This window comes from Acyrthosiphon pisum, chromosome A2, assembly GCF_005508785.2.
Source record: "Acyrthosiphon pisum isolate AL4f chromosome A2, pea_aphid_22Mar2018_4r6ur, whole genome shotgun sequence".
Taxonomy (NCBI): Eukaryota; Metazoa; Arthropoda; class Insecta; order Hemiptera; family Aphididae; genus Acyrthosiphon; species Acyrthosiphon pisum.
Genome location: NC_042495.1, coordinates 103,039,036 through 103,060,152, shown reverse-complemented (window position 1 = coordinate 103,060,152; position 21,117 = coordinate 103,039,036). Strand labels below are relative to the sequence as shown.

The following is a 21,117-nucleotide window of genomic DNA, read 5'->3' as shown; positions in this document are numbered from 1 at the left end:
TAAATTATTCAAAGCCAATAGACTCAAAAACTACTCGACCCGATTTGACAAAAGTTTCAGAGATTGCAATTCTAAAAAGTAGTTTGAACCACGTACGAAAATACATCAAGTTCTATTATATTCAATCCACCATGGCAGATTACCCATCTCGGTCGAATTAGTTGACAATGCGAGGTACCTACACCGACGCTGATTAGACCACATGAACTGAAGTATTCGAAGATTGAGATATACCTAAATATATAGGTCTAAATAATGATATAAATCTAACCTAATATAATATAAGCCCCGTATTTTATTTTATTTTTTTTTTTTTTAGTCAGAGTCTGTTTATATACAGTTAAATTATTGAATAAACTTTTTAAAATTATATAAAAATTTAAGTGATTATAACAACTAGGTATTATAATGTATGAACGTTAAAAAAAAATAATTGTAAAATGTATTTATTTAATTAATGTTTGTTAACTTGAAATGATGAATATATATGTATGTCTAACTAGAGTAATAAAAGAAAGTCACCGATTTCATATCGATTAAACTCCATATTTCGGGTAGAACCGGTCACTTGCAGTCGCTAAAAGGTATACGAACACACTCTGGCATTGTAGCCGTGGTCAAAGCTTGGCTTTTCATCGGCGAAACAGCCACTTGTCACGGTAAAAACGTATGTACAAGTATGAAAAGAGTATAAAGTAAATGTATTTATCACGCAAAGCGTCGCAGGTTACGAACGAAGGGATGACGACGATAAACCCCATTGAGGTGTATCATCGGATAACGACACGACGACGTTTCACCTTTGAAGATCTATTAACGTGTAAATTAATATAAAACTTTTCGGAGTGCATTTGATCCTCAAACACGAGGAAGGAACACAATAAACTTCCGAAATACCACTAGCGTCCAGGTGTCAAGGATTTGCGTGTCAGAGTACCGATTGAAATTAGAATTGGCAGGAAATGATAACGCGCGTTTCCTAACGTTTGCGAGCTGCGACAGGTTTTCGGTGGCCATCTCTCTGCCTCGGTACAGTTTATACGCTCGGGGATTTTATAAGTGATAAATAAACGAGGAAATACGTCTTGGCGTATTTTATCCCTTAGCAAATCGGACATTTCTCTTCCAATCCCGAAGTCTTGATACTTATTTTATTTTTATTAGTTTTATTTAGGTACTAGATTTTATTTTACTTTCTAAAAATTCTTCACTTTTCCGACCTCTTGTTGTTTTTTCCACCGGTCGTCACATCATTAAAATCTTGACCACAATAATATACATTATACATTCACATTCGCATCCGTTTCATAATAATTGAATTATAAATATAATATTATCATCGTAATGTAATCATTATTATCATTATATTATCATTGTCATCATTATCATATACCTACGAATGAGTGATAGAAATAACGCACAATCGTTTGTAAGAAATAATAGTGGAAATTATTTGAACAAAAATTTGTTTATAGTGGTATTAATAATTATGACTACTTACATCGGAACATTCCTACATTCAATAAAAATAAATCTCTCATTTTTCACCTTTCATAGATTACCTCTAAGTACTATAGTTGTATTTTTGTTGTATAATATATATAACTTAAAGCAAAATAATATTATGACAAGTTGTATTAAATCTACAAACAAATTGTTTCATCCCCCTGAAGACATATTTCTTTTTTAATGTGAGTGTACACATTTTAGTTTGTATAATAATTATTAACAACATGCATATTTAATTTAATTAGCTTTAAATATGTTCAGTATGATTGTAACTGTTGTCCATATCTTCGATATTAAACTTTCTCTATTGAAATTAAATTTGCGAAAAGGTCATTATTCAAAGTAATTACTATATAGTATGGGTATGCATAAAGTGACAATATTAGTAGTGTAAGTACACTTGTAATCAATATATTTTCATTTTTAATCTATCTTGATTACGATGAACGAGTGTACACAACGTAATTAATCACTATTCAAAATCAACCATAAGTCCATAAAGCAATAGTTTCGTTTTATCCGTATATAAAATCGATTTTTTTTTTGTTTTTGTAATCAACTATTCTTCTTTTTTAACAACTTTAGCTAATGAATACAGGATATGTATTCAACAAAAGATTCCAAACCTAATGTTGTGGGCTAATGAATTTAACATTCTTCTCTGCCACTTTTAAATAGGTAGTAGGTAAATGTATACAATATGTTAAACGATCAAGCACAACGTATAAATTAAAATATTATCTAAACATTGAATGCAAAAAAAAAAATAAATAATGCAAAAAATTAATTTTTTAATTTTTGAAACGTACCTAAGTTTAGATGGTGGGTATAACATGTAGGCTCCGATGTGATTTTACTTTATACGTATAAAAATTATATTTCTATCAATAATACATACTTTCAGGACAAATTTTGTATAAACATACATTCAAAGTCTGAGATACTTCTACCTACTATGTATAATACGGCATACATATAAATGTATGATATAAATATTAATATCGAATATTAATTCAAAATCATCACATTTTTGTGTTCCACATACGTCAACAGAGTAGAATACAGTGACTGAATACATAACTTTCTAACTGCTTCATGGACTATCAATAAACACAAAATAGTACTAACATAGTATTTTAGCTGAAGTTGATATTTATAATACTGTGACCTTTGAATTAATTATTTTAAAGTATTGAATGATATATATTATACCAGCGTGGCAGCGTATAATAACAAATATTTTTATTTTTAGAAATGTATTTAATAGAAGCCACAGAGCCAAAGAGGATAAAATAAACGATGAAAAAGCGGACTTTCATTTTTCTCTTGCGGAATACAATTCGTTACTGCCACCAATAAAAAAAATATAAATTACTTAATTCACCGATAAAAAAAAATCTGACCACACATGAAATAACAGATTTTATATTCAATTTTGGATACAAATATAAAGAATAAAAACTCGCAATTATTTTCTTTTTATAGACGTTAAATTTATTGTAATAGTAAATAAATGAACGCATTGTTCTCTTTACATAAAATACAGTCAAGTCTGTAAAATTTTGTTATTGGTTTCGGATACCTAATATCAGTCTCTAGGGATGCGCAGATGACTGTCGCAGATTGTAGAAATTTATTATATATCATGATATGACTGAAAATCTAAATTTTTTTAAATAATATTTACTTAATACAATGATTTCATATAATAATATTAAATACATTTTTTTTTATGATATGATAATTTTTAAATGTATCGAAGATTTATTAAAAATAATATTTTTTTACAAATTTGACGGTGAACATTTTTTTTTCATTACAATTTTCATTTACCGGATTACATTAAAAATTACTCAAATATACTCACTCTATCTAGTCGTATTGAATATCTAAGCTCACATTAAATGGTGCAATTATTCGATTTAATAATGAAATGCCAACCACCGTTGGAAAACGGTCTACCCGTTCGTGTGAATCAAAATATTATAAATATTAAACGGTAATTAATAGTAAATATTTGTCTACAATCTACATTATATTCTTTTTTGATACCATATTATTGAAACACAGACCGTGAGTAACCCTAACTTAATTTATTTATCTTAAACATAGTTTGTGGTTTGTTATGGAAACAAATAAAATGTGAATTTTACATTATCGCGTTTGAACACTTTTACAATGGGTATATAGTACATATTTTATACACTGCAAACAGATTCGATGTGTCATATCCTTATATTTTTTCGAACGTTCTGCCGGTTTCGTCTACTGCGAGGCAACTAATCCCCTGAATCGTATTTATTATGTAATAACATACCTAATAAACATATAATATTGTTATACAATACCATAATAATAATATTATACGTGTTTCTGCGGTACTAAACCGTTCGGTCGAAATTATCTCGTTTATATTTTTTTGAAGGGTGAAAACGCCTGTAACACAATACCTATATAATACCGACACACCACGACGATAAGACAATAAGGACGTAGCATTTTATGGATTTTTTTCCCTATTCGTCTGCGAATATAAAAACATTTTCCTTGCATTTTCTCCTGCAGCCGCGGCTGGTCGCTACTCGAAGTCACGTCGGAGTGGATGGAATTTTATCGCTGATAACAACAATCATATTATTTTTAATCGAATCGTTTCGCGCGTGGTGTCTCGGATCAATATGCCATAATATTATACGCACCACGGGAAGTTAAACAGCGCAAACACACACACGTCAAAAATATAATAATAGATTGTACTACCTATATTATTATGTGGTACGTTGATTTATTTTTTTCCTATTCCATCGAGTATCCAGATATAATATTATATATATCATATTTATACAAAACAATATTATAATATCTCACCGCGCGTAGGTATACTGCAATATTATACATACGGGACGTATTATAGTACCTACCTACGCATTTTGTGTCGTACGCTTTCCATTCTTATTCTCTGGAAATCGACGAGCATAGCGGGCGTGCATGCGTTCTTTCATTTTTGCACCCCATCCGTTCGTGTTTATCGTAATAACGCCATCGGTGTTGACCCGATTTCAGGTCCCGGCGGAGTGCGAGCGGGTCATGTCAAAGGTCAGAGTTCACTCTGTGTAACCACCCCCCCCCTCCCAACGCGTATACCACACACACACCACATTCACTGTATATATACCACCTCTATACTTCTCTCGCAAAAACACACACACACTCACGTATTGCACCACCACCTGCACGTCATGCTGCACTACCACAGCTCCCTCAACCCTGCAAGAGGAATGGTCGAAAAAACTCCCATCCCACAAGTGTGCAGCGCGTCAGGTTTAATTATTAATGAAAAACAAAGTGAAAATTCCAGTACGAGGTGTTACGAATTTTTTTTTATCGATGTCGTTACGAAACTATAACTACCACATGGCCAGAGGTGGGTGAGACCAAGACTGGGCTTTGATAATTTATAAAAAAAATTCTCTTACAACAGTAGGTACCCATACAATATTTGAGAATATGTTAAAGGATTATCACTATAGAGTTCAGATGTTGTAACTCTATAAAACTTTAAAAACAGCACTTAAAATACAGAAGAAAACACTAAAAAAAAGGCATAAAAGAATCCTAAAAATGATTTAAAAAAACTCTTTAAAACCCCGTTATTTGGCGTTTAATTATTTTGATTTAATATAATAATATATTAGGAGCTATTACTACTATTTATATAGTTTTCTAGTTACAAATTATAAACTATCAAATGTATACGTAATTTGTAGTCTTATAGACTTAGAAATGATGTAATAAATATTGGAAAAAACTAAATAGATACCCGTCCAAACACCATTTATCAGTATAATTTTTAAAAAAAAACGACTACTTGATTCATATTTATATAAAGGCATTTTTTACGCCTAGCCGCTGATTTTTTTTGTATTCCTAAAGATCCTCCTCCTATCCATGCACAGCAATACAGCATGATGTATTATTGCGGGCGCATGGATACGCATATAGGTGGAACCATTACGTACGATTCCGTGTGATGGAAGGCTTTAGGGTTTTTGAAATAATATATTTCCTACGAAGCGACTGACTGTTGTTGTACGCGCACAAACGAAAACAATAACAATAATAATAATATTATCAGCGCGCGAAGTTACGACGAAACGAAAAGCGATAAACTTCTCTGGTGCTCCGCGAGAGTATCATCATATATTATTGTACGCTTATAAAATAATATGTATTTTATTATGAACGAGCACATGTGTCATAACATTGCATACGCGCAAATGTGTACATAGCAGCCAAGTTCGCGTACTAAAACTTTAAGACGGGGAAGAGTTGAGCGCGAAGTTTTTTTTGGCGGTAAAATATTTAATTCAGTAACGATATATCATAATAATATCATTGTTACATTGTGCCGTGTCTCGACTTGACTTGACTTAAGTCATTTACTTCGTGACATAGAATATAATATGCTGACAGAAGGAAATTATACAACTGACGGCAGATGATTTACACACGCTCACGCATGCGCGCATATATCCGAAAGGAATGTTGAAACGTACGCGTTTTCACGACGAAAATTTCGAAACAAAAAATGTTTATGTCCATCAATTGTGTGAGATTAATGTATTTATACAATAAAAAAAAAAAAAAAACATTTCATCACTTACATGATGTGAAATTAGTTGTATTTGTTACAAATAAGGAGGACCTTTACCTCAGCCATGGTCCATGATGGGAAAAAATCAATTTTTATGTTTAGTAAAAATGAATATTAATAATAACACAACAAAACTGGAAATATCGAAAATAAATATAATTTTACTTAATAAATTATCTTTGTTTTTAAATAAATAAAATAATAAACCCCTTAAATACAATTAAAATTAGCTGTCCCATCTTACGCAGGTTTCCTCCACTTAAACGTTCCAAATAATACCAACATATGCGCACACACAAATAATTTATTAGTTAATATATCGTCTACTGTATTATATTGAGATTCAAATAAATGTTGTTAAGATCAGGCCTACATGTTATTTCAATGTATTATATATTACGAACAGGTATACTTTGATTCTTTATCTGGTTAACGCAAAGACGTTTCTCGGACGGTGTGAAAACATTTTTCGTTTTGCATAAATTGCAATAAGTATTTATTTCCCAGAGATACATTATACATGAGTTTTTGTTTGAAGTTTAAAAAACTACGTTATTCTAGGCGTGTTTTTTAATAGCTATAATGCTGTATATATTATACAATATCAATATATAGGACAGGTATCAATAGACAATGATTTACGTACGGTAACACTATTCTTATATTCGTTTACTCGATAAATTGCTATGCTTTTTTTTTCAAGATTAAATAATTTAAATTTCAAATCAATTAATCATTGTCACCACTGTCTAATCGAAGTTTGCACTTTCTGGTCAATTTATAACTACAGAATGGCTGTATAATATATATGCAGTCGTGTATTCGGTACATCAATACGCTGATTAATACGTTGCACTTGAGACTTGTATTACATATTATATTTAAGCCATACAATATGTAAATGTAATGCCATATAAATTCTGGGCAATATTCCCGAAAAACAGCTTTTGTATGTTCAACAAAGTTATTGATGTTATGTAAAAAGTATTCGCCAAGTACAATAGAAACATATAACGCACAATAATATGTATGTGTATATATGCGCATGGTAACGTATTCAAATTTAGCTTTTATAGTATCGCATTCTGTGCCTCTTGAGATGTATATAGATCATAAAGAAAACGAGAAAGAGACGACAGCATTTACATCTACAACCAACAACGTCTACAACGACGGAGAGCACATCTTCACTAATGACTTGAATACCGGACGAATATAATGTATACATATATATTCACATATATTATATTATTACATTCAGCTGTTCCTCGAAATATACAGTTATACGATATATAATAACACGTGAACTTATGCCGAATAGCGGTTCAGTTTCCACTAAAATTTTATTCAAAATGGTTTTGATATTATTCCCGTCCGGGCCTTAAATAGTAGTATATTATAATAAAGTTCGTCATCGGTGTTTCAAATTGATGATTTTCAAAAAAATATTTAAGATTAATTATCGTTAAACAAAGATACAAAATAATTTGATTTCTAATCGAACGGTGCGCTAAGTAGGTACGTAAAGTAGTATAATGATTATAATGTTGTGCTCAATACGTTATCGTCGAGAAATAAATTTCGTAGTTTTTTTCGCATTCAAGAATAATATAGTTTAAATGGTATACACCGTTTTAACAGCGTTTATAATTGAGAGGATAGTTCTTGACGAGGAGAACATTCCTATTCCGATATATAGTTGAGTAGTTGACATCTAAACAAGTCGAAAAGAGACTACTACAACTGCAGTTGGAATATCGTCTGTTAAAATTCTCAACTACGTTTAAATATACTATTGTAATACACAAATACCTATATAGTGCAGTATAATATAATGTACTGCGATGAATTGCATAGGATTTGTACGAATTTATGAATCGTTCATTGTTTTGTCGACAGGAAAATTAAAGAGTCCTGAGAAAGACATGTATAATGCACAAACAGTTGGCCATTCCCTTCAAAAGCACAATCACGAGATACCTAACGTGTACCACTTCAATAAACCTAACCTGACCCGCGAGTAAATCCCTGTCCATTATAAACTCCTCAATTCCTGTCAAAATCGACAACGAAACGTACCTAAACAAAATAATATTTGGAACGCAGTTAATGCGCCTGTGATCGTAATAGTGAAATACAAAAAATGTAATAGCCGAAATGCCACTGTAGATAAAATATTAAGTGCTAGCCTGCACACACGCTGCGTGGTCCTGTTAATTTTAAAGTATCAATTTACAACGTCAAATAGAAAATACTATGGAAAACAATGGTGATAGAGAAAAGTTATGATATTGGCTTTTTTTTATTAACAATTTACAATCTGTATACAATAATTACAATAAGCAAATTAGATAGAAAAAAAAACAGAATAAAATAACATGAATATCGTGTTGAGGAAGAAACCCAATGGTAACACCTCCTTTACTAATTTAATAAGTCTCTACACCATTTACGCTTAAGTCTGCGTGGTGGGTTTTTTGGAAGGGTGAGGGAGGACATGTGTCATATTAAAGTATTGCTATGCATACTTAAATTTTGGTGAAAATGTTTGTACATTGTTTTGGCTAGTTCAGTGGTAGTTGTTTTATTTAAGTCGTAAGGTAGATTTTGAAACATACCAGGGGGTTTCGGTTACGAACCTTAGCGCAATTCATTGAAAAGCCTGAATTGGCCTGATGTTGGAGGGCTTGGCTGGACCCCAGATTGTTATTCCATAAGACCAAAGTGGTCTTATGATTGACTTATATATAATAAGTTTGTTTTGGAGTGGTATTTTGGAGTTAAAGAGTGGTCGGAGGAGGTGAAGTATATTGTTCACTGATTTTCTTTTTTCTTTTAGGTGGAGGCCCCAGCGGTTAGTCTTTTATCAAGTGTTATGCCTAAGTACTTTATTTCGGACAGGGATGGGGGCGTTGTTCATGATTAATTGAGGGCACTCACGAGGAGATTGTTATAGGTAACGTGAAAGTAACTTGCACAGATTTGTATTAATTTTAATTTTCCATTTTTTGGCCCATTCGTCTATTTTATTAGCATGATCTTGGAGTGCAGCTGAAGCTAGGATAGGATTTGGACTGGAGGAAAGAATAGCTGTGTCATCGGCGTATGTTACAAGAAGGGTGTTACTAGATTGAGAGATGTCTGTTGTGAATACATTATATAGATCAGGGGATAAATCACTATACCCTGTGGGACTCCAGCATATATTGAGTATATTGGCTTTTAACAGACGAAATACGAACAAAATAAAGTCAAAAGAAATCTTTACCCAAATATTGGTGTGATTATTAGTTGTTGTTATCCTCGACAATAATTAATGTTATTAAATGATTATTTGTTATTTATAGTTAGGCACTTGAACGTTTGTTCAGAAAATTAAATATTGCCAATCGATTAGTAAATTAGTTAATGTAGTATTGACAAAACTATTTACCTGCCTGTTGAACTTTATAAATCTATATCGGTCGCATCATGAGGATTATCATAAAAACATATTCCTATAATATAATATACAGTACCACCCCCATCCCCCACAATGGCCTAAGTTTCCGCGGGATAAAAAAAAAATATAATATATATTATGATATACGTATATAGTATATACGCATATAAGACTAATGAAAAAAATAGAATTTTACAAATAGTTCTTTGAATAGACTATACATTTATTATACCTACTATACTATATTATTGTACAATGTTAAAATGCGGAATGATTTTTAAAATAGAGTAATCATTATACAACGTAAACTAATACTAATAGGGTTGTTATATTTTCATATTTAAATATCCATTATCTAAATGTATATAATGGATATGTGTCGATTACTATACGCACACGTGTATATATGATATTCTGATGCAAATGGCTTTTCAAGAATATTTTTTTCTATTTGCATTTTAAATTTTCAAAATTCGTAGATTTAAGTACGAAAAAAAAACATTTCGTGATATTACATTATACTATAATAGAAATATGAAATAATTCTGCACAAAAATATTACCACGTTGGTCGGTATAAAATTATAAAAGCAAATAACGAATTGCAGAAGCATTATCAGTCACACAAATGCAGCCGCGATTGAGCGTCACTCGCAGATACCTATTTGTGATGGGGAGATAAGTGGATGGACCATTCTTCAATACTTGGAAGTTGGGCGTTGGTTGTTTTATGCACCTATTCGTTAACTACTATAATATTATATTATAACTATATAGGTACGCAATTAGCCCTAAATGGTAAATAATATGAAAATTAAAATTACAATTACTGTCAAAAAAAAAATGTAGTCAAAAGTCTATTAATGTGGGGTTGTGGAGAGGTGGCCTCCATAATATTATCAAGTGTCCAATAAAAAAAACCTTATAATCGCCCACACCCCCTCTTTTTTGTCGAGCTTCAAATACGTCGCCGGATATTTATGTTTGCGAAATAGTATCATTTCGGCGATCGTTTGTTCGCAGTCACTTGATTATTAATTCAAATACAATTTTGACGGACAAATACCAATCATCTTGGGTTAAATAATGTATGTTTAGAATGAGGGTACTTATTTGGATAACAAAATAGTAATATAATATGAAAGTGCCAGGTGGTAGAAAATCACACTAACGGAACATCAAATAAGAGTATTGCTTTAGGTGTCCGTTAGGTACATAGAGCTAAATAATATTCTCTTGGATACGCGGTTTCAGGTCGGAAAAAGGGAAGTGAATATAATAATATATAACTTGTATACTATCTATATTATAGTCTAGAGATGTTGAAAGAGGGTATATCGCTTTAACAGTTGGTATAGAAACAAATAATAATAGCGATCGTTCGCGATGGGCAAGGGATGACAACTGCGCGAGTATATATTGTCCTCGTCCTTATTGTCTCGCAGATACCGCACGTTTAGAGCGAAATATTATTATATTTTGCGGTATTCTATACAAGGTTCGATATAGTGTTAATAATCTCTATTATACGCACGACATTCGATAAAACCGATCATACTATCGGAGAACATATAATATCATCGTCGTGTCTATATATAAGTTGTACTGGTCGCTTTTAATTAGCTCAGTTACCTGCTGCAGTGGCGATCGTTGTAAACTATAATTCGATAGGTATACGTTTGAAATATTATAAAGTAGGTATAAAATGCAATGCACAGCTGAAACTACAACTGGAGGTACCCACAAAACGGTGTGCGCTCGTAAACAATCTGTTACGATGTTTAAATTATATTGTTTAGTAAAACGACCCTCACGATCGGACGCCAACGTATTACATTTCAAATCTATTCACATAGTATATATCGTTATTCAGTACCAGCTAAACTATATCTGCAGTAAATCATCTGTAGTTATATACATTATACATAGCTGGTATGTGTATATTTACATATAGGTCTATGTCTATGTCTATGTGGATATTCCGTACATGGGAGAAGTTATATTCTATATATTATTATATATTATATAAACACAATCAACTCACATGTGTGAAGCAACAAGTTTCAAACGAACGCCGTCCTATGTGTACAATATTATATACCTTTATAGTAACAATAAACCCGTATTTTGGCATCTAACGAGATCACGGAGTTTTACATATTATTATTATTGTATGCGTATACGAACCAAACGATCTTAGACGATAATAAACCGCGGCTCAGTGTGGTTAGGTGCGGCGAGGATATAGTAATATAATATATTATACTGCGAGACGATATAACGACGATACGTATACGTATAATATTATAATAACCGACGCAATACAAATCCGTACAGATTAACGAAGTAAAAATGCACACAGGCACAAAAGTTTAAGCTCCACATAAACGAAATAATAATTACACGTTCAAAACATGCACGCCGCAAGTTTATATACTTTTAGTACGCAGTGTATATTATTATATGCAATAAAAGTAAACTCACGTGCCCGTCGAACTTGTTCGCCGGAACAGACGATATCTAGAAAGTTGCCAAAGCCCCTTCCGTTAAGTAGGTAATTTGGTTAGAATATCCACTAAAATACATAGTAATAAACGTGCAGTAGGTATGACTAAATGAACTTCTAGAGAACACCAGTATAGACTATATGTTTTTATAGAACACACTGTATGCATTGTATTTACGAGCAGACATATTATTACACACACATTTAGAACAACTATGAGTTAGGTCTTCTTGGGCAAGTTTTTTTCTGCACAGCGTACTTATATTATTATATTATAATAACATGCCTATATGGTTTCGTATTGCACTTTTAAGGTGTATTTTTTTCTGGTTTATTGAGACGAAGCGAAAGATACGTTTATTATTCCATATAAATCATATAATCCTATGGTCTATATTATTATCGTGACACTAAAGAGCAATGAGAGTAAATGTTAATGGCAGTTGTTTTGGTCCAAGTAGCGAAATTTGATTTTTAACGTATTTATGTATATATAGTCTATAAATGGATAATGACTTATTTTACTGTAGTCGAGTCTCGACAATAAAATATTAAGATGATACAATTTTGTTTTTATTTTTATTCTAACTATATAGCGAATCAATTTGAATGGAGCCCTTTTAAACATAAAACAAATCGTATTCTGTCACATTAAATTATCACTTTATTTACGCTATTTATGATTCATTTATTTCAATGTTATAAACCATAATATTATATTGTATAAGTAATTCTATCAACACAGTAATTTTATAGCTATTACATTATGAATAAATTGTACGCAATGCATTAAACTAAAAATAAAATAAATCATTAAATTAAAAAAACAAGCTTATAGAAAAGTCTATCTGAAGCAACTCAAATTATATAGTTGAAAACCTCACCTGCATTAGATCATCATGTTGTTTCGATATCACTTATTTGGCTAGTTTTATTATTATTTGATAAACAATTTGATAAATCGAGATTTTCATAATTTAAAAAAAACTAACCAACACATACACATTATTCTACGATCGTCCAAAATACGTAACGTGTTTTTTGAACTAGATACTAATAATAAAAAGGATAAGTGACACCGAAAAAATATTGACTATCAAAACTATACTCTTTGGAGGTAATTGTATGCGCCTAGTGTGTGTGTGTGTGTGTGTGTGTGTGTGTGTGTGTGTGTGTGTGTGTGTGTGTGTGTGTGTGTGTGTGTGTGTGTGCGTGTGCGTGTGCGTGTGTCTGTGCAATGCACGTACGATCCAATGTTGTTGGAAACTCTAAGTTTCTTATACATTCGACCCGAGAAACCACTTAATCAAGGTTTTTTGTGGTTTTTTTTTTTACCAACCTCTCTTGGTTGGCAGCCATTAAATTTGCTACTGAATTTTGAGTAGACCATAGGGACGTAAAAAAAACGCCCAACGTAAAAAAGGAAATAAGAAAAATTATACTTAAACGTATAGTATAACCTTGTTTTTAAGGGATTCACAACGGAGAAAAATATCCTTAGATCATTATACACCAAACTACAAAGATAACTATACAATTTATACACAAATTGTAACGACAGTTTATAATATATTTTACGCAAATGCATCAGTATAAAAAAATATTCAGATATTAAGGTTTATCGCATATATAATATATATAAAAAAAAATTAATAATTATGTACAAATGTATCAAACTTGTAATAAAATATTGTTATAATATGTTGAAACATTTTAAAACAAAATGATTTCAAAAAAAAAATGTTTATCGCAAACATTCCAATAACAATATTGTTTTTAAAGTTCTAATAATATATATGCTTTAAATAGATATTCGTACAGTGGAAGTTATACTCCTAAAATCGATTATTATCACCGTTTTGAAATCCACAGTAAATAATAGTTAATAGTTCTACTAAGTGTTCTCTCACCCTCTAACCATGTTATGACCACAAATCACAATTATTACGTTGGGCACGCGTAATAACCTATACTTAGTGCTAACAATAGGTGAGGGTTCTAGTTTAATTGCATAGCTCCAATTTTTTTAATTTTTTTTTTGTCACATAACCACTGGTTCGGGCTCTAGACATTTATAAAATATAAACAATAAGAATAATACACGGGGTGACTGATATGAATAATACTAATTAAAACACGTTTCCGGCGAAAAGGGTTAAGAATTATACACAATCGTTACATTAGTTGTATATTGTATTATATTATAATTATATGGTAAACGGTGAATTGTAATATATACGGTACCCTGCGGTATAGCCCTGCCTGCCTTAAATATTTTATAAACAATGAAAATATTTACAAACCTACCACGTCCTACACTTATTGTTATTAAAGTAATATATTTTTATAATTATATGGTATGCACCTACTTAAACGTCTGTAACCGGTATGTTTTATGATAATATGCGACTTTACCGAGCAATACAACATAATGTACCAATGATGACCATTTCTTTATAGTTATGTACCTAACGATTTTCATATAATTTTTTATCCACGAGTTATAATGGAGTTAGGATTTAAAATGACTCAAAATATACATATTGTACGCTTGTCGTTGACCATTTGAGTGATTAAAATAATAATTTCGATTACTAGCAGAGAATAAAAAAAAAATAACTAGCGTATGATAATAATATTATTTTGACTTATCCGTTAATATTACATATTATGATTCAGTAAACGGTTATTAATTGTACTGCCATTTAAAATATCAATTTATAATATACTGATTTAGTTTTTACTGCGTTATACATAGGCGTGCGTAAACTCCAGTTTCAGGGGCAGTAAGAGATTAATCCGGATCATTCTCCAAATTCACTATTAAAACCAGCCCATATTTTTACTTTTTAGGGCATATTAAAATTGCATTGGTTTTTTATTTTTTGGATGAAATATTGTTCAATAAAGTGTACCTTTTCACAAGCTTATGTTTAATACTTATTATTTATAATATAATAAAATAAACAAACATTAATAAAAAAAATATATAATTATATTATATTATAATATAAATAGGTATACATTTAATATAAATTTCTAAATCTGTAGGTATAAAATTGAAAATGTTTATTTAAAAAAAAAAAAATCAAATACATAATCAAAGTTGTAAATGAAAGAGTCAAAACTCTTATGAACTAATCTATGCTCCACAGGTACTCATTTTTTTTAATTCATCAATTACACTATCAATACGTATTTACCGAAGAAGTTAATTTATGTTAGACAAATAAAAACAACAATGTATTTAGTCTATCTTGGGTTATGATATATTTAAGTTTGATTATGGTTTTATAATGGTAAGTTTAGAAAAACTCTTTTACAAAAAAGTTCAGAGGCGCATATGCTTGAAAGTGCGCACGCCTATGGTATTATATGAGTTTGTTCTAACAACTTGTGAACAAACAATTTAAGGACTCATTACTACGAGAACTGTCAACTAAAAGTACGTTTAGTCAAATAACGATTAACTGATCGATGAGTTATATATCAACTCATTGTTCAATTATTTGTTCAATAAATAATTCGCAGGAATAAAAGAACCACAAAAAAAACGCTCAACATTGCACATTTTGTAACATCATGATACATAAATTATATAGTAAACTCTCTTACCTCGCTAAAAGTTTATTCTGACTTTAAACTTATCAACAATTTGCAAACTGAAATGTGTCAAATCCACACTCGTATTTTAGAACAAAAAATAAAACTGTTATTATATTTTACTATTGAAATATCGGGAGAAAAAAAATTATAGAGCCGTCAGGCATCCGCCGTCGGCAGACTTTAGCTAGAAACAAGAGATAAATAAAACCATCGTCGACGATCTCTGTTTGGCCGTACGCCACAATGATGGTAAAATAGACAGTGGGGACAGGAAATAGTAAGGTCCTACACGAGTCCAATAGGTTACGAAAATAAAATAAGTTGGTTCCTAAATCCAGATCAATTGTGATAAGATTGTAACAAAATGTTTGTAAACAATTAAGTTTAATTGAAAAATATCTAATAACTTTATACAAAAACAAACGGATTTTAACCTCTTGTTGCTAGTGAAAAAGTTGCAAATCGAACAAACTAATATCTCTTGTATCCTAATATCCTACAATAAGGTATGGACATCACTACGACTAGATATAAACAATCTTATATTATAAAATAATACTAAATTTAAAAAAAAAAAACTTAACAAAAATCAAACGGCTTCAAATACTCCGAACATTGTCATTTTTTAAAACTTAAATCGTTTAATATTTACAAAACTGATTATTATAATTTTTTTCATTCCTAAAACCCTCCCCGGATCGTTTTCGTTATCGGTTTCAGCCCGGCGTATTGTTTGAATTATATTTTATTATATTTTATTATACGATATTACACACGGAAGTATAATAATTACAGGTGCGTTTCTGTATTAGATACCGTCTATGATATTGTAAAAATGTTATAACAACTAGACATGTTATTGAATATACACGCGCAGAGGTATATTTTAAGGGCGGTAAATAATCGATATTATGTCAACGGACAACGACATATTATTATATATTTTACGCACATATTCTAATACAATATAAATGTTATTATAGTGATAGATACAGGTATATTATACACGAATACGTAGAGGAACTCGCACTAATATAATATCTGCGTGGAGTTTCTATACGATAGTTAATAATATTAGTGCTGGGGGAATTGCCCATTCCAGCAGGGTGTGGGGAGATAGGCACCAGCCCGAGGGTTGAAAAAAAAACGTATCGGCGCGGCGTATTAAACATTCAACGGCCGACGGCTAATGTGATATCGTAGTGTGGTGTGTGTGTGTGTGTGTGATGTATTATAGGTATATAATATACATATATACGAATATCGACTAGGACCTCTCTAAAACGTTTAAATATTCATCGCCTCGGCGAGTACAATACCCTAATATAATTGTAGTATTATACGCGCGGGTTATAATGACCGATCCGTTCAGCGGTTGTTTCTAGTCGGCCATTAATCGCTAGCCACATACATCGGACCTGCGGGTCACTGCCATTGCATACGACGAGCGTAGGGGTATAGGTACGATATTATAGCACTGAATAGTTGTAGTATATTATATTCTATAGTCGAATCGCGGGATGTCCGCATATATCATGGGATTATGTTCGGGTAGTAGGCATATATGGGATAATGGGATATATTATTTGGATATTATGTATTTTATGTAGCTGGCACTAGAGGGTAAACCACTAGTTGTAACTATTTCGTACATATTAAACATATCAGATATTTTTGAATTTTCAAAAATGTCCTATACAATTGTCATAGATTTTCAAAGAATCCCGGAGATACTTACAAATGTGTACACTGATTATACAACTTGTGACTTACCCCGACAGCATGTATACCTATATCATATATATATAATATAAGATTACGTTTGCGAAATAATAATTTACAAGTAACCCCATGGCATTACCACGACAACGACACTGTGTACCAGATGACCTATGTAAGCCACTCATTATTTCAGAAAACACCAACGTTTTTCAAAATATTTTTTTAAGTTTTAAAGTTATTTTAAATCGTTATTAAACAGCATTTTTAAGATAAAATCATATTTTCTACAAAAATTATTTTCTTTTTGAAATGGCTAATCTTTTTTAATTCCTCACTCTAAACGGAGAGGAGTGGTACAACAGGGGTACCCTGCCAAAATGTTGGGCCACTCCGCTCATCTAAACTTTAAATACTTATATTGCTAATATTATAATCTATACTTGTTCAAAATTCGATTTTTATAGAAACTTAAAATACTCTGAATAATATTTGGCTTGAAAATATGAAATTCAAAATGTATGTTGTCATTCAAAAGAGTAAAAACTTAAAAAAAAACAATAACGATAAAAAATGTATAACCTTCAAACAATTTATGAAAACATATACATAGATCGAGCGTGATTATGTATGATGAAATCGTATGTTGAATTTCATTGAATGGAAAATGTATTTCGCGTCGGCAATTATACTTGTTGTTTGGGTATTATACCTGTTGCGGCACCGTTGCATGATTTCGCAAGAACGCAAAGCACTACGAAAAATATGAAACTATATTAAGATCGTCTAATTCTAACAACTGTAAAATGAATAGTTTATTTTTTGCATTAAGACTTCAGACTTGTACATTGGTATATAAATGTATTTGTTTCAGGTAGTCGAAAAAATTAAAAATATCTCTTTGTTATGCAGCCGAAGCTTATAGAACGGTATAATTGATACAAAATAAACTTGCAAAGTAAATTCATAATTAGTTTTATGCATATCGATGTTATTATGTATTGTAATAAATGTTGGTATCTCATATAGAATGTACAGTTTTGAAACCGTTGCGTCACTAAGTTAACCTCTACGTCAAGCATCATATCATATAAATATCGTATCGTCGAATATATATATATATATATATATATATATATTTATAGATATTACACGCTGTGCGTAGCTTATTCTAATATTTATATATGGTTTTCCGTAACGGCGATCCTTTTACTCGTTATTCGCTAATGGACTGCAGCCGAACGTCATATTATTATCATTATTATAAACAATGTATATTATTACTATACATACATCGTGGCTAGAATACGTTATAACCATCAACGCGATAACCGCACTTACCGACTGTCAAATATCAGACGACAGAAGGTTGAAACAATAATAGTAATAATAATAACAATATAATAACACGATACAGGAATAATATCATTTATTATATTATTATAATGACATCCACAGTGTTTTCGAGCTCCGATCTTGCCACGGTGGTATTTTATATGCTGATCCCTAATACATAATAATATGGGAGTCTATTTTATAAGAATTGCGTAGGTATTATTATGTTATATTGTATAGCCGCGGAATATCTCTCAGGAAAGTCTAAATAATACTATGTGTGTGTGTGTGTGACTGACAACAAAATAGTCTCGTCGAAATCCTATGCGGCGTCGTGTAATAACAGTTCTTCGAGATAATCGAGGAGTGGCACAATAAACAGAGGATAATAATATAATATATTATAATAATACAAGCGTATGTATAACGCACGAGCGATAAATTTCGTTTCGAAAACCACTCATCGTATGTATATTGTATGTACATCATATATATTATAATATATTGGTATGTAATAATATGTATATTATAATAGGTATTATATATATTTTTATGTGTTATATGTTCGTATAACAATAGTGTCTGAGGTATGCCTCTTATGAATAGTATATATTATATTCGTTTTTGAATTCGATATTCCCAAAGACTTTACGAGTACATATAAGGTGATTATTTTTCACCGTTAAACATTACCAATATATTTACGAATGGTTGTTTTTAGTATTTTATTACACATAATTTGAAATACTCATTTATATACGAGTACTTATACCTATAATATAAATATTCAAAGTTTTCATTCTTCCGAATAAATATCAAAAATTATATCACTTAGATTTTACTCTAGTAATTTTTTAAGATTTTTTTTTTTTAACTGGCCAAAATGTCTTATTCCGAAGCAAGATATTTTTTTACTTTACCTAGTATGCGATATGCTGGTATCGCCTTTTGTCTAAACTTTAAACGCTTATACAATTTAATAAGTATATAATAACATAAAGGGGTAGTCTGTCAACTGATACAATATATTAATAATTGTACATTAAATGTATAATTTTCTGCTTCAAGGTATTAATATATTTAAGATATTGCATAAAACACGAATAGGTAAGAATGTATGATATTGCCTGTTGGCTGATAATCTCATAACGGCACTATGAAACTCTCTATACGATGTAAGGTAATAACAAGGTTATTGTAGAAGTGGTAACCTATAACAAAGTACTACTCGTATATTTACAAGATATGTAATTACATAATACCTCTTATATAGTTATATAGTATAATGTTATATGGTCAATACGTTAAAGGGTTCGGGGTGGTGTATATTTCCACTGGCAGGGAATTCTGCGCCATCTAACTATGTAATGGAAATCGAAGTACAGGATCGTGATTTTGTTTTATTCAAAGTTTTCTAAAACGATATTTCGTATATTATATTATTCTAAAGGTACATTATGTGTCATGCGGTGACATGGAAACTAAAATGGAGTATGCATGTACCTGGGAAATCGATTACGTGGGAATAGTATATAGGGCGTGAGACGGGAAATGGAAATTAAATTCGCACTCAACCTCCCATTTACCCAGCGCCTGTAAATTATTATCGTCCGTGGTTAATTAATCGAACTACTTAAATGTATACACACACGGCCATTTGTATTTTTTCGAAGTTTTTTCATCGCTACGGGTCGTATTCTCGAATCGAAACCAAACGACTAATGACGACTACAATAATACCTTCTAAATACGTTTATTAAGCAACGTATTTATATTATAGATTATAATATACAGAATAAAATATTCATATATAAATTAGATTATTTTTTTAATCTTTTTACATAAGTACCTACTACCTATTATATACTTGGTTCTATTTCTACATGTGCATATCTAACTAACGGCATTTCCCCCTCGTGTGTCACCCAAACCGCGGCAACAAAGTGTACAACTGGCACAGTTAAATACATTCGTACGTATAATATACATAATAATATAATCTACAACTATTATCTATTGAAGACGGGATCAAAATAGATTATAATAAATAATAATATTGTAATATGGCTCTGACGAGTTCAAATTCGTGTGATAAATACACGTAAACGTACCTGTGTTAAAACGAAGAGCAATCGCGTGCGATATCTACATAAATTCTATGATATAGATAATTTATTACCGCATCAATAATAATAAATATACGTTAGGCGATAATAATATTATATTTCATAACATCAGATATAAGATTAAAAAAAAATCATAATTTTATATTTAATTAAACGAGACGAAGGTATAATAAGTACGCCAACAGACTGAGATATCGTTTCGTTCCAACACTGATGCGGCA

At 30.9% G+C, this 21,117-nt stretch overlaps 1 protein-coding gene across 15 annotated transcripts in view; it reads right to left on the bottom strand.

Annotated features, from left to right (window-relative positions):
* The window catches only part of LOC100163038, a 312,933-nt gene that overhangs the window by 184,519 nt on the left and 107,297 nt on the right, over positions 1-21,117 (bottom strand). The window contains exon 1 of one of the 15 annotated variants that reach the window (XM_029489312.1): positions 15,726-16,247. The exons of the other annotated variants lie outside the window; for them this stretch is intronic. The gene's annotated coding sequence lies outside the window, so the exon portion shown is untranslated. Of the gene's footprint in view, positions 1-15,725; positions 16,248-21,117 lie in introns of those variants that run through there. 15 annotated transcript variants of the gene reach the window in all.